The 15853-nt window shown below is 44.9% G+C and overlaps 1 pseudogene; it reads left to right on the forward strand.

The window, feature by feature from the left end:
* LOC136388378 (putative tetratricopeptide repeat protein 41) overlaps nucleotides 1–15853 on the forward strand; it is a 65251-nt pseudogene that overhangs the window by 48684 nt on the left and 714 nt on the right.

A 15853-nucleotide genomic window follows, 5' to 3' on the forward strand; every position in this document is an offset into this window, starting at 1 on the left:
TCCAGTGGAGCCTTGGCTGCGGGAGGGGAAGAGAGAGACAGAGAGGAAGGAGAGGGGGAAGGGTGGAGAAGCAAATGGGCGCTTCTCCTGTGTGCCCTGGCCGGGAATCAACCCGGGTCCTCCGCACGCTAGGCCAACACTCTACCGCTGAGCCAACTGGCCAGGGCCTGTGTCATCTTCTTTGCCAAAATTTCTTCGCTGCAGGCAGAGTCCTGAACAACCTGGCAGAGTCCGCGTCTGGGGAGTACTTGACAGAAAACCATGTTTTGGAACGTGCTACTGAACTTTCCAGCTTCCTGGACAGCCACCCCTGCGACCGGGCTACCGTGAAATACACAGAAGGTGTTCTCAAGTAAACATGTATTTCTTTTTTTCTAAGTTATTATTGCATTGATTTTAGAGAGAAAGAGCAGAAGAGCGAGAGGGAGAGAAACAGGAATACTGATCTGCTCCTGGCGGTGCCCTGACTGGAGATCCAAGCAGCAACCTCTGCACTTAGGGATGATGCTCCAACCAACTGAGCCATCCGGCCAGGGCAACAGGTATGTTTTCCTTGAAAAAAAATCTGCTTTCTTTACTAGCTTTTATTGTCATGATTAATATACTTAACTCACACTCATGAATCCGTTTTTCACCTCACTGATTGGGTTGAGAAATGCTCAACTTAAGTATTTCCATCCTCTGGCTCAGTGGTTCTCAACCAACGGCACACTTGCCCTCAATGGGAACTTTGCCAACATCTGGAGACATTTTTTTGTTTTTGGCTGTCCCGACTGGGGGGCTTGCTATTGGCATCTAGTGGGAAAAGGCAAGATGTTGCTTAATATCCTACAATGCACAGGACAGCCCCACAACAAATTATCCAGCCATAATGTCAGTGGTGCTGAGGTTGGGCGTAGTGCTCTAGTTTCTTATAAAGATGTACAAACGTTTTCTTATAAGTCACGCTGAAGGTCTTGAATCTCTGCTATTGTGAACAGCTCTGCTGTTTAGTATGTTCCTATACACAAGATAGGATGTTTAGGAGAATCATTTTTGGTAGCACAATGAATGTAACACATGTGTTTTATTGTCAGATTTGCTGCTGGAAACAGTTCCCTTGCAAAAACAAAATTTCAAGAATGCTTAAATATCAGAAGAAGTTTGTTTGGGGAGAAAAGCATCTTAGTTGGAGAAATTATGGAATTTTTAGCAGATTTACTAATTATTCCACTGAGAAAGAGTGCAAGGCAGGTATCTGTGGAGTGTATCCAGCGGTGTATTGTCTCCCCTCCCCCTCAAACCTCGCCTGTGTCAGGGAGGTCTGGGGCCGTCCGTCGGGGGCGTCTTACTTCTTTGGAGATTGGGGCCGTCCGTCAGGGGCGTCTTACTTCTTTGGAGATTGGGGCCGTCCGTCAGGGGCATCTTACTTCTTTGGAGGTCTGGGGCCGTCCGTCAGGGGCGTCTTACTTCTTTGGTTCCAGTCCGGAGGGACTCACCATGCCTGAGAGTTCTGTCCCTATTGATTTGTCAGGACACTGACCATAATGTGTTTGCAAAGAGCTCTGAGCCCACAAATGGTGCAGAGGTTTCAGCAGCAGGAAAAGTACAAAGGAGCACGATGTCACGGTGACTGTTTCCCAGTGTCACTCACAGGCCTTGTGAGGACGACGCACCTACTCCAGGCCTCTGCAGGCCTCAGACGTTGTCTGTGGGACCCACAGCCTGCTGGTCTTTCTTCTGCAAGACCTGGGCCAGAGCCTGTAATGTCTCCAGTCACGCTTTCCTGCTACCTCTCCCGGGGCGGGGGATGTCCTCTTGCTTTCTTGTGAGGTGTGGGACTTTCCTCAGCTCCCCACACAAGGCGTTGCTAAAGCTGTTAGAGACAAAACTCTTCATGACACTTGTTACAGAAAGGTAAGGCAGCCGTTATTCTAACCCTTTGTGATGGGTGTAGGGCCCACTGTAAAGGGATTTTGCAGAAGGGGAGAGACATTAGATCAACTCGGAATACAAGGGAAAGTGGGGTGGTGTATCAGTGGGTAGAACATTACTAAGGGGGGCACTGGGGAACACAGGGGGGGTCCTGGCTAAATGGACTAACAGGAGTCCTGCTGAAGGCAGACCAGGCTGAGCAGCGTCACCTGGGGCGGAGGACGGGGAGTGTGACGGGATGCCTACCTGACGGGGTCAGACCGCGAGGATGGCCTGACTGACTTAGCAGGATGCTTACTCAGGTTGGACAATGCAGGGATGAACTCAGACGTTGAAATTTGAGGCCTGGTGCAGAAACAGCTCAGATGAGCCTGAATAGAGTTTGGTCAAGGAGAAACTCTTTGTCAGCGTCTGTGTTCAAAGGAGGGCTGTAGGTGTCACCCGCCGGATGTAATCAGTGTTAGCATCTGTCAGGTGTGACCGCTTCCCCTGACAGGCTGGTATGGGAGAAGGTTCTTTGTGAGTCCACAGAGGCCACGCCCTTCCTATGGCCTGGCTTATCCCCTTCTGTAGCCAATCCAGCCCAGCAAATGGCCGGGGAAGCTCAAGGTTCAGTTGTGAAATCGTGAAGGTTTGTGTTTATAGCTTCTCTCCCTCCCCTCCATTTCCGCTCTTGCTTTTTTCACTTGAGCTTTCCACTTTTCCCGAGATAGTGTTCCTCTCCTCTCTCCCCAGAAAACAGGCCTCTTCCTGCTCTTGCTCCTGGGAAGAATGTGATGTTGGTAATCTCTAACTTTCAATACTCTCAGAGTATTTTCCTTGAAAAGAGTAGCCCCAATAAAGGCGTGTCTAAGGGTGAAGTTCCTGGCGCTGTATAGTAGTGCTGAGATGGTGCGCTCTGGGGTCCAGCCGTCTGGGTCCAGTTAGGAACAGTGAGAACGAGGCAGTACTAAACATGTTGGTATCTCGTCCATTTCCTCTTCGGTAGAGTTTGAGTGGTAATAGTGCCTCCCTCGCAGGCGGATTGTGAGGACTTAGAGAGCCCTTGTGTAAAGAGCTGAGCAGAGTGCCTGGCACATACCAGAAGAGTTGGTAACTTGGGCTCATAGTGTTATTTCGCTCCTCAGAAGATAATTTTTTTTAGGCACTTGACACTGTATAAGCCTCCTTTTGTTTCTCTTAAGACCAGCACTGTGAGCAGAGAGCAGGGCTTTCTTTAGAGAAGCGAAAAGCTTGACAGTAGAGTCCATGCCTCGTAGAAAGATTTGAACGTGGGCACACTGAGTCATGTCTCCTGCCGGGGCTGCCCCGCCATAAAGCCAGAGACTGAGGGGCGTGAGTCACAGACACTCAGGGACGTTGCCGTTCCACAAGGGTGGCCTCTGTGTCAGGACCTGCTGTGCTCGGATGCCTTCTTCCCAGGCCTTGTTGCCAGCGGTCCGTCTTCCGGAACAACTGAGAAGCCGTTTTCCTTGTTGAAGGTTGTTCTTTGGTGACCATATACCCTCCACCTTGGTTAAGATTGGAAGATATTTTGCTGTGCAACTGGACTCACCTGTTGGATGTGTCCAGGTGGCAAGGGCCCCTTGAGATAGCTCTCACACACTATGGAAATGGTCCAAGGGACCCTGAGGGCCTTGTAGAATGGGATGATAGGGATGAATAAGTGAGCTCAAATTTAAAAACTAAAAGTAGAAAAAAAAAGCGGGACAGAGAAGAGTGAACAGCTGTCTTAAGAGGAACAGCAGTGCATTGTCAGTGACATAAATGTCACCTCTTCTAGGTTTGTGTCTATTTGTTCCCATTGTCGTTCACCAGCGTCCTCTTCACAGACAAGTTTCTGTCCTTCCTCATTTCTCATTTACTGTCACTTGACATCTACTCTCACCGACTCCATTTTCTCCACTCCTGTGGAAGCCATCAGGAACATCCTCAGTGTGCCTTTGCGCTTCCATTATGTTGGTCCTCTTGGCTGAAGTGTCTGAGGGCTGATTTATCCCCCTGGTTTCTGAGACACGCCCCTTCATGGATATCTTCTCTGGTTATGCCTTTCCACTTCCTTCTGTGGGTCTCCTCTTCCTCTCCCTGACTCTTGTCCAGTGGTGGTGCTTGCTTTCTCTCTCTCTCCTTCCTTCCTTCCTTCCTTCCTTCCTTCCTTCCTTCCTTCCTTCCTTCCTTCCTTCTTTCCTTCTTTCCTTCCTCTTTCTCTCTCTCTCTTTCTCTTCTTTCTTTATTTTTTAGAGAGAGGAGAGAGAGAGAGAGAGAGAGAGATCAGAGGGAGAAGCAGGAAACATCAACTCATAGTAGTTGCTTCTTGTATGTGCCTTTACTGGGCAAGCCTGGGGTTTTGAACTGGTGACCTCAGTATTCCAGCTTGATACTTTATCCACTGTGCCACCACAGGTCAAGTGCTTGTTTTAATTATAACATCTCAAACCTCACCTGTGCTAGGGCTTCAGGCATCATTCTATAAGGTGATGGTTCCTCGTCTCCATCTCCTCAGACCTCTGTCACCAGCTGCGCACACATGCGTCCATTGACCTACTGGGCATCTCCATTGGGTGATTCCAGAGTATTTGGGCATTTTAGAGTCGACAGTCTGAAGCCTGAACACATACATCCCCTCTTCTGACAAAATGCTTCTCCTGTCTCACTCAGTGCAGACACCAGGACATCGTCCTAATCATCCATCCATCTTAAGGATATTTATTATCAGTCACCATGTTAAACACAGTCCATACAGTTTTTCTCATTTAATCATCACAATAACTCTGTTGACCTCATTTTCAGTGTGAGAAAACTGGGGTTTAAGAGACGAAGATGCTCGCCCATCCCTGAGGTGGCGGAGGCAGGATTAGCACCCGGGAGGTCTGACTGCAGAGCCTCTGTGCCTACCCACCGTGCCACTACCACGCCTGCCTGCCTTTAGAGCCCCCGCTCCTGGCCAGGCCACTCCACTGCACGTGCGGGTGCCCACGCTCCAGCACCAGCACCACCTCATTCAAGGAGACGCCCTGCCTTGAAGATCTCTCTTCAGATCTGTGGCCACTGCAGTAGCTCAGACAGACCCTCCTCATTTTTCCTCTGGACTAAATGGCCTCACTGCCTATAGCCTTGCCTGCTTCAATTTATTCTCCATATATCCAGGCAGATGAATTTTCTAAAATGCAAACTAGATCACATCATTCTCTTAATAAAAACTGTTCAATAGTAAAGTCCCAAACCCCTAGGTTTGTGCTGAATGCCCTTCCTAAACGATCAGTCCTCTCTTCCACTCTCCCATCTCTCCTCCTGCCTCAGGAAATTCTGAGGGCAAGGATTAGCCTTACTCATGTTTTCACTCCGGCCCTAGTGCCAGAATTCAGTGAATGTTTGTTGAGTGAATGAACGACGGCAATGCTTCTTTTTTTTTTTTTGTATTTTTCTGAAGCTGGAAACGGGGAGAGACAGTCAGACAGACTCCCACATGCGCCCAACCGGGATCCACCCTGCACACCCACCAGGGGCAACGCTCTGCCCACCAGGGGGCGATGCTCTGCCCCTCCTGGGCGTCGCTCTGCCGTGACCAGAGCCACTCTAGCGCCTGGGGCAGAGGCCAAGGAGCCATCCCCAGCGCCCGGGCCATCTTTGCTCCAATGGAGCCTTGGCTGCGGGAGGGGAAGAGAGAAACAGAGAGGAAGGGGGGGGTGGAGAAGCAAATGGGTGCTTCTCCTATGTGCCCTGGCCGGGAATCGAGGAATCGAACCCGAGTCCCCCCGCACACCAGGCTGACGCTCTACCGCTGAGCCAACCGGCCAGGGCTGGCAATGCTTTTTCAATGCAAAACTTGAATTAAATTTCTCTTTTCTAGACTCCAAAGGAAGAAAGCAATTGAATATTACAAACAAGTGACACAAATAAAGAAAACTGTGAGTGCTCTGGCCAACTGTCCACTCATCAGGAAGCAGCTGAGCATCAGCTTGAGTGATACTTATTGTAAATTAGGTTATTGCTCTGATCTAGCTCTTTTAGAAGTAGGCAACTTTTCCCATTGTTTCATCTGCATACTTTGCTTATTTAAAGGATGTCTTCATTTCGGAAGCGAGCAACCATTCCACATGCTTTCAACGTTTTTTGCTACCTATTTGCCTTCCCTCATTAGGAAACTGTTTTAGTCTGCTTGAGCTGCTTCAACAGTAGGTGGCTTAAACAATAGAAATCTATTTCTCACAGTTTCAGAGGTAGGGAAGTCCAAGATCAAGGCACCAGCAGATTCATTTTCAGGTGGGGGACCTTTCTCTGGCTCATAAATTGTTGTTTTCCTGATGAGTTCTCATATGGTAGAAGGAAGGGGCTGAGAGCAATTTGGGGGTCTCTTTTATAATAAGGGCACTAATTATATTCACAAGAGTCCCACCCTTATGATCTAATCATCTTCTATAAGCCACACCTTTTATCATTTCACGGTTTATAATTTCAACATAAGAATTTTAGGGAGGACACAAACACTCAGTCCATCAGAAATTCAGATATCTTTTAAAAGTATTTTCCATCCTATTTCTCATTCTTTTGTAGGCAGAACACCATGCCCAAACCATACTTCTCTCCTGTCAGTATAGGTTCTTTCTTAAAGTCTGTTTAAGACACTGTATAGGAATAGCCTTTTCACACTTATACCCATGACGGTAGCACGTGACCTGAAGTAACAAATGGCTTGTCACATGGGCCCAGCTTTGATATTACTTATAGAACTAGGACTCAGTGCCTCAGACCTGGCCCAGAGATTTAAAGGTACTTTCTGATTAAAGATAAAAATTAAAAACTTAAAATGCCCTGGCCAGAGAGCATTGTCCTGATACACCAAGGTTGCAGTTTTGATCCCTGGTCAGGGCACATACAAGAATCAACCAATGAATGCATCAATAAGTAGAATGACAAATCGATGTTTCTCTCTCTCTCTTTCTCTCTCTTTCTCTCTTTCATCAATCAAAAAAATGAAAAAAATGGAAGTAAAGTTAAAAGTTGAAGTTAACAATCTGGCTTTACGTCTTATCAGGAGGGGAATTCGGGTCCATCTACTCCTTTTGCTGCTTGTCGCTTCTGTTACTCCCGTTTACTCTCTTTCGTGGGAGAGGTTTCCGTTCTTTCTTTGAGTTTCTTCCACCAGAATGTTGATATTATTACCTGTGGTTTATAGTAAATGTTTGGTTTCTTCTTCACTGGTACTAGCTCAATTCAGTGGAATTTATTCACATTCTAAGGGCGGTCTTCCAAGGTCACTGTTAAAGAACTCCTCAGAGGTCTCATGAGAGGCGAGGCTATGCTCCTGGCTCTGCTATTGCCAGGACCAGATAGGCTGGACCTTCTTTTCCTGCCTCCGTACTCACTTGGCCCAGTAGGCCATTAACTTGTTCTGCAAATAGTGGCCACTCAGTGTGTTCTGTCATTTGCCTGGCATGTTGCCGCCAAACTTGGGAATAGGGGAGAATGAAGAGTTGAATTGGAGGCTGCAAACTGTGCTCGGACAGCAAACTGGAGACAGGTCATGGCTAGAGAGTCAGGTGGGGGCAGCCAGAGGTGTGTGTCCCGAGGCAGTGCCTCTGCTGAGCGAGTTACTGCTGTGCCAAATAGAGACCCCTGAGCCCTTGGGTGGTTTTGTTCATTTCTTCCACTGGGCTACACAAGAAATCTCATTTTCTGTAAGTGCCTTCAGGCTTCAAAGGGGAAGAAGGTCGTTGCTGGATGCTAAGAAGAGCAGCAGGCCTGCCCTATAGATAAGTCAGAAAGGTTATCTCTGATAATCTCTGGTTATGGACAAGGCCCCTAATTCAAATTCTTCTAGGTAGGTAAGGGGGGGGGGATGCAGAAGTTTCTCTTGAGTCTGAAGATCTCAGTTGCCTTTAGCTGAAAATAATCCACATACCCTAGAGGCGCATCTTGAGTCACATAAGAGAGTTCTAATAAATATGCTGAAATAATCTGGAGTCACAAAGGAGCTGGAAGGACCGTTTTATGACACTCATTTTCTACTTCTTTCCCATATGAGTATTTTGACTTCTCAGACAGACTGAGCAGGGACCTTGTGATTTATTCTTTACCTTTACAAAGCATCAAAACAAATGGTTTTCTGGCAATGAGGAGGTGGAGAAATAGGTTCTTTCTGGGTGTTTACACAATGTGCCTGGGTATTCAAACAGACATGTTGGCTGTGCTCCAGGCCAATAACATTGAAAGAAATGGCCTAAATTGTATTTTAACCAATTGAAAGAAATCATCTTTAGTTGATTTTTCAGAATTTGGTTTGGATTATTGATTAACAACAGAATTGCTTCCTTGAAAAGCCTCAGCACCTCCCTTAGTCTTGTGTTATTACATTAGACCAACATGTAGGAAACAGTTCAGTCCTCCAAGGGGTAGGCACATAGTAGGCTTTTCTGGCTATGATAATGCAGATTTTAATTATACATTTAATTATAATGTAACATTTTTATGCATGCGATTATAGTAAGCATGTATTAAAATGATGGATTTGTGAGAGGTTGTTAAATCCTAACTCTTGTTTCTTCTGATCACAGCTTTGTGAGGCACTTACTAAAAAATAAAATCTCTTTCTGTTACACAGGCCCTTTATAGCTCATCTCATCTCAGCTGCGATTCAGTTTCAGGAACAAATCTTAACTTAATCAAAATCTTAATTCTGGAGATTTTCATACTAATCGAGGGTTTTTGTGGTCTATGTTCCAAGCTACCTCTGGCACAGTGGTCTTATTATTCTCCTTCTCTAGTAACTGTTTAAATTTGCCTGTTGAGAAATCATTTCCGTGGGAGGAAAACCAAACCAAACCAGAAAGGCAGATTTTCATGTTCTCTTAACTCAAGCTGAGAGTTCTGCATTATTTTAGATGAAGTACAGTAGATGAACATGATGTGACTTCCCTCTTCCTGGGGTTCTTTAAAAAATAAAAAGAAATGCCAACCATCTCAGTCAGTCAAACGTGGAAGGAAGAAATCAAACAAAGGCTCTAGTGGGTGACTTTCAGTAGGGTGAGTCAGTCCTTTTCTCCTCATTTGCTTTTAGAGTGCTGGGCTGAGCCAGAGACCTCTTCTCTACAGCGGGAGGGCCCTTAAACCTAAAAGTAAGACAAGTGATATAGACAGACTCCGCATTTTAATTTTAACTTAAACATATCAATGTAATTCTTTCCCCCCAATTTTAAATTCAGAATTGAAGTATTTTTCTTAATGGGCCTCTTGATTGGTATTAAGTGTCACCTTTTCCAAAATGCTTCATCTATACAATTTCTAATTTTGGCTTCTGCAGGGTGAGAAGCTAGACAATGGTGATGCAGTATGTGCAGTATCCTTCCAGATTGCTACCTTTTCCTCTCTGTTTTAATAGACAATCTTTCGTGCTTGTCTTGTCCTTTCATTTTTTAAAGACTTTATTCATTTTAGAGAGAGAGAGAGAGAGAGAAAGGGAGAAGGGGGGGAGGAGCAGGAAGCTTCAACTCCCATACTTGCCTTGACTGGGCAAGCCCAGGGTTTTGAACCAGCAACCTCCAGGTCGACGTTTTACCCACTGTGCCACCACAGGTCAGACACCTTGCCCTTTCATAATTTGAAAGAATTTCAAAGCATTCAGCCTGTTTTTTGTAGAAAAGAACTCCCTTTCACTTCATGCTTGTAACTTATTAGTTTGTACTAGACTTAATTCAATTACCAGAATTAGACTGCAAACCCATCGATTCTAGGGCATGCTAGAACCCAGCAGACGGGAACAGGTGTATGCCAGCCTGGTAGAGATGAGCCTGCTAGCTGAAGCTTTGGTGTGCCTTGGGTATCAGGTAGTATGCAGAGGGAATAGAGGGCCTGGTCAACCCAGCATTCCAGTGTATGTCTGTTAACAGAGCTTCCTTTTTACTTGTGTAGGTTTAACCAATTTTAATCGGTCATAAATTTCTAAATGCTCATGCTTGCAGGAATAAGTCAGATAGCTCTCAGAAACTGAGAAACCTTTTAAACCTGAGAGGGACTCTAGATAATTCTTCAGCTAAATTTAAAGCCGAAGAAATAGCAGATATGTCGTATGACCCACCCCAGTGCCGATGATCAGAGAATCCTGCGCTGAATTAGATACTAAAATCACCGAGGCTCAGAAAGACCAAGTGGCACTCTAGAACCTTGAAGGGAGTCAGTAGACTTAGGTCTTGGAACCCTGTGCTCTGACCTCAACCCTATGCTCTTTCCACTGTTTGTGGGCTCTCGGAGTTTGTGGTCTTGTTGGAAACATAAGCACCTAAGAGCTGACTGAAGTCCAACAGGATACGAGTTGCGACAGACACCGCTAGCGGATATGGGGAGGCACGCACGTACAAGAGGAAACAGGAGGACTTTCCCTAGAAAGTGACGTGGCTGTCAGTCCTGACAGGTGATTGTCTGCTGAAGAAGGCGAAGAAGAGCATTTCAAGCTGAAGAATCAGCATGAGAAAAGGCAAAGGAGGGTGATTCAGGGTGTTGTTTTTTCCCCCAGAGGAAATAGCAAAGCTACCACTTTATTTATTAAATGCTGAAAGAAAGGGAGAAACTAGGAAAAGTCACCCTTTAAAATTTGAGAATAGATTTTCAAGGAAGTTAGTGGACCTTTCCCCTTTTTCCACCCCTAGTTCATACTTGGTTGGAAATATGGTGGGCGTGGCTCCGTGGAGTAGTTCAAAAGGGAAATGGTCGTGGATGATCCCTTCTTAGTTGTACTTTTTTTGGGGGAAAAATCTCCTAAGGAACCAATGTAACTTCTAGAAATTATGGTCCTTGGATCCTAGGGACCTGGATTTGAATCCCACTTCTGCTATTTTCTGGGCTTGTGGACATAACCTCTCTACCAGCCAAAGAGGATAATAATGTCTGCCTGAAGGGTTACCTGAAGGTTTAATGAGATGCTGTCTGCAAAGCAACCGACAGCCTACACATCCACTGTGTGTACCTGTCTCCCACTGAAACGGGCCCATCCTGGTCTTTCCTTTGCCCTGGGTTGGGAGGGCTAACCAGGCTGAATAGTGCCCAGCTGGTACCAAACCTGAGAGGGGATGGAGTGGACTGGGGTTGGGCCCAAGGCAAAGATGTCCTTTCCCGGCGACTACTGTGCTTCAGCCAGAAAGGACCATCAGATTGTGTGCAAGAATGTTCTGGAGTCAAAGCTGTAGGCACAGGTTCATAATGGGTCATGTGGGCACAGGTCCCGAGGAGCTCAGATGTGTGGCTAAGAGAGAGATGAGGGAGCACAAGGTTGAAACAGCGTGTTCCAGGGGCGCCAGCTGCTGGCCCATGTGACAGTCTCATCCTACAGCGAGTCCGAGCCTCTTACAGGGCAGAACAGACAGTCTGAGGGATCTGGTTTTTGCCGTCCCTGGGAATGAGTTCTGGCTCAGCCAGCACACGAGACATCTTGGTTCTGGTTTTCCTCACTCTTACCTTTTAAGCCAGCGCGATGTGGCCCTCCTGAGCAGGGGACCCCACAAGAATGTTCTGCTGAGCCAGACTGGGGCAACTGAGAACATCGTAGGGAGTCATGAAAATAATTCAAAAAGAAGAAAAATGGCCACAGATTGCTAAGAGGAGACAATACCCTGAACTCTCTGTCAGATTTCCAGCAGAAGCTGCGCACAATCTGTGACCTGGACTATGACTCAAGGAGCAGAGAGAACATCTCCACAGACAGCAGCCACACCTGTACTCAAGAGGACAGCCACGGGGAAGAGGCCGCCTAATGTAGTGGTCAAGGGCAGGGGCGTGGGGGTGAGGCCAACCTGGGGTTGTTTCCCATGAACCCGAGCAAGTTACTTAACTTCTTTGTTTGCTCATCTTTAAAAGACATTGAACATATACTGAAAATTCTCTGGATGGACACACAGTTTAGCAGTTGATTGCACAGGTGCAGAGTGAGATCGGAGAGACACTTTTTACTTTATTTCTTTATATGTTTTCATTTTTGAACCATGTGGATGTGTGTCCTATTAAAAAGAGTAAATAGCCTGACCAGGCGGTAGAGCAGTGGATAGAGTGTTGGACTGGGATACGGAGGACCCAGGTTTGAGACCTGGAGGTTGCCAGCTTGAGTGCAGGCTCATCTGGCTTGAGCAAAAAGCTCACCAGCTTGGACCCAAGGTCGCTGGCTCGAGCAACGGGTTACTCGGTCTGCTGCAGGCCCGCGGTCAAGGCACATATGAGAAAGCAATCAATGAGCAACTAAGATGTCGAATGATGATTGATGTTTCTCATCTCTCTCTATTCCTGTCTATCTGTCCCTGTCTATCCCTCTCTCTGACTCTCTCTCTCTTCCTGTAAAGAAAATAAAAAAATGAGTAAATAAATAAATAAAATAGGACAGGAGATGATAATTTATTTCTCATAGCAGGGGTCGGGAACCTATGGCTTGTGAGCCAGATGTGGCTCTTTTGATGGCTGCATCTGGCTCGCAGACAAATCTTTAATAAAAAAATTAACGTTAAAAATACAAAACATTCTCATGTATTACAATCCATTCATTTCCTACTGCTCATGTTCATGGTTGTGGGTGGCTGGAGCCAATAACAGCTGTCTTCTGGGACAACACCAAATTTTTATTGGATAATGCATAACATACACAGGTCGTTGTGAGATCAGGAAATAAACTTCCCTCCTTTTAATCAAGTAGTCAGCTAGCTAATTGCAGAAACCCTTTTGACAAATAAGATGGCTAAAAGAAAAAAGATGAGGAGTATCGTACTTTTCAGCAGGAATGGACAGAGGAATTCACCTTTGTGGAGAGAGCAGGTTCTGCAGTGTGTCTAATATGCAGTGATAAAATTGCATCGATGAAACGGTTAAATATAAAGCTGCACTTCGACACATGCCGCTTTTGCATCAAAATATCCAGTGGGGGACAGCAGGAAGAAAGCATGTCAAGAACTACTGTGCAGAGTGCAAGCTAGTCAGTAGCAACTCTGTGTTTGGACCCAACAAGGTGACTGGAATTCAGCTAGCTTTACTGGTGCTTTAGCAATTGTGAGAAACGGAAAGCCATTCACAGATGGGGAGTATGCCAAAACATTCATGCTTGATGTTGCCAATGAACTTTTTGACGACTTTTTGGATAAAGACAAGATAATCAAACAAATAAAAGACATGCCTCTGTCGGCAAGAACTGTTCACGATCGTACCATCATGATGGCAAATCAAATTGAGGCAACACAAGTGAAAGACATAAATGCAGCACCATTCTTTTCTCTCCCTTTGGATGAGTCAACAGATATAAGCCATTTATCCCAGTTCAGCGTGATTGCAAGGTATGCTGTCGGTGACGCACTATGTGAGGAAAGTCTTGCTGTTTTGCCTATGAAAGAGACCAAAAGAGGGGAGGATTTATTCAAGTCTTTCACTGAGTTCACTAAAGAAAAAATCAACCGATGGATAAACTTATTTTGGTGTGTACTGATTGTGCTCTGTGCATGGTGGGGAGAAACAGAGGATTCATAGCACTTCTTTGTGAACATGAACAGAGACCCATCCTAAGTTTTCACTGCATCCTACATCAGGAGGTGCTTTGCACTCAGATATGTGGCGAGCAGCTTGGTGAGATGATGTTGTTGGTCATTCAGGTGGTCAACTTTATTGTTGCCCAAGCTTTAAGTGATCGCCAGTTTAAAACAGTGCTAGATGAAGTTGGGAATAATTATCCTGGTCTGCTTCTGCACAGCAAGGTGCGTTTGTTGTCAAGAGGGAAGGTGCTCAGCTGTTTCGTGGCTTGTCTGAGCAAAGTCTGGACTTTTCATGAAGTGAAAAACATCGAGCATCCTGAGTTAGCTAACACTGAGTGGTTCCTGAAGTTCTATCTCATGGACATGACTGAACATCTGAACCAGCTCAATGTGAAAATGCAAGGCATCGGAAATACAGTGTTATCCCTTCAACAAGCAGTGTTTGCATTTGAAAACAAGCTGGAACTCTTCATCAACAACATTGAAACAGGTCGTTTACTACACTTTGAAAAACTGAGAGAGTTTAAAGATGCATGCACAGTAAGTGACCCTGCTTAACATCTCAATCTCTATCAGCTGCAGTCATTCCAAGTGTGCTTTGGAGAATTTCGTGAGTGCACTTGTCTTTTTAAGTTCATCACCCATCCACACGAGTGTGCAGTGGACAGCGCTGACCTGAGTTACATCCCTGATGTCTCCGTCAGAGATTTTGAGCTACAAGCTGCTGACCTGAAGGCCTCAGACATGTGGGTGAATGAGTTCAAGTCACTGAATGAAGATTTGGAAAGACTTGCACGACAGCAAGCAGAGTTGGTGAGCAAACATAAGTGGGGAGAAATGAAAAATCTTCAACTGCGGACCAGCTGATTGTCAAAACTTGGAATGCACTTCCCGTCACATACTACACACTGTAGCATGTGAGTATTGCTGTACTGACAATGTTTGGCTCTACGTATGCATGTGAGCAGTCTTTCTCACATCTAAAGAATGTTAAGACCAACCTATGATCACATTTAACGGATGGAAGTCTCAATGCCTGCATGAAGCTTAACCTCATCACGTATCAACCAGACTACAAAGCCATCAGCAAAACCATGCAGCACCAGAAGTCGCATTAATGGTAAGAAGTACATTATTCATCATTGATTAGCAACAGCATAACAACGTTATTAAAAAGAATCAGAGACTTATTGTACTTTAAAAGTGTTAGTCTTACATAAAATGCACACATTTACTTGTATTTAGTGTTAAACATATTGTATGGCTCTCACGGAATTACATTTTAAAATATATGGTGTTCATGGCTCTCTCAGCCAAAAAGGTTCCTGACCCCTGTCTTACAGGATATGCAGGCCTGACGGATGGTAATTACTCACATAAATTTGCTGTTACTGTTATAAATACAGGGACTCTGGCTGGGCCATCTGTCTGTGATTTTTGTCCTATGTACCCAGCAGTCTCTATCACACACCCAGACTGATGCCCTACATGCATTAGCTTTACATTACATTTGAATCAATGGTATAATTTCAGTTGTGTAAATGGCTAAATTGAATAAATGAGTACCACTTGCAAATTAGTTTGTAAAATTCATATTTTTTACTCTTAACACATTATAGAGAATTATATTAAATTATTGACATTGGCCCCTGGCAATGTATAAAGAACACCTATGTAACCTTCACCTATACTCAGCAATTGTTAACCTTTTTACCACATCTGCATTCTCTTTCATATGCACACAAACACATACATAGTTTTATCTGAACCACTTGAATGTTGCAGATATGACATTTTATCTCTGAAATACTTCAGCACCTTCTGAGTACAAGCACATTCTCCTATACAGTGACAATGCAATGATCAAACCCTAGAGATTTAATTATGTAAGACTGTGTATAGTCCATATTCAAATGTCACCAACTGTGCTAACTTTACTTTTCGATCTAGAACCCTATATAAGATCGTTCCTTGCATTTGGTTGTGACCTTTAGCGCATTTAAGCAGGCTTATTTTGTCTTTCATGACTTTGTATATTTGAAAGGTCTAGGTCAACTTCTGTCTTACCCTCCTTGCTCCAATGTCCTTCAATTTGCATCTGTCTGTTTCCTTATAAGTAGACTCAAATAAATTTTATTTTTTTTGGCAGGGATACTACAATAGGTGATGTTTCAATGCTACCTTTGATAATTTTTTTTCTAATCCTTTTTAATGTGTGAAGTCAGGAGTAATTTTTAAACATCCAAATATTATTATTTTCAAATATCTAGCAGGTCAGTTATTGATAAGTGACTCTTGTCATCACTCCATGATGGAAGCACTGGGGGGCTATTTGTACAGATCACTTGACTTAAGGACGACTTAGTTGGGATCTTCTCATTCATCAGCCCATGGAATCCTGCAGTGACTTCCCATCCTGTATCTCCTAAAGAAATATGCTTCTGGTT

The sequence above is a fragment of the Saccopteryx leptura genome, chromosome 1 (genome assembly GCF_036850995.1).
Source record: "Saccopteryx leptura isolate mSacLep1 chromosome 1, mSacLep1_pri_phased_curated, whole genome shotgun sequence".
Taxonomy (NCBI): domain Eukaryota; kingdom Metazoa; phylum Chordata; class Mammalia; order Chiroptera; family Emballonuridae; genus Saccopteryx; species Saccopteryx leptura.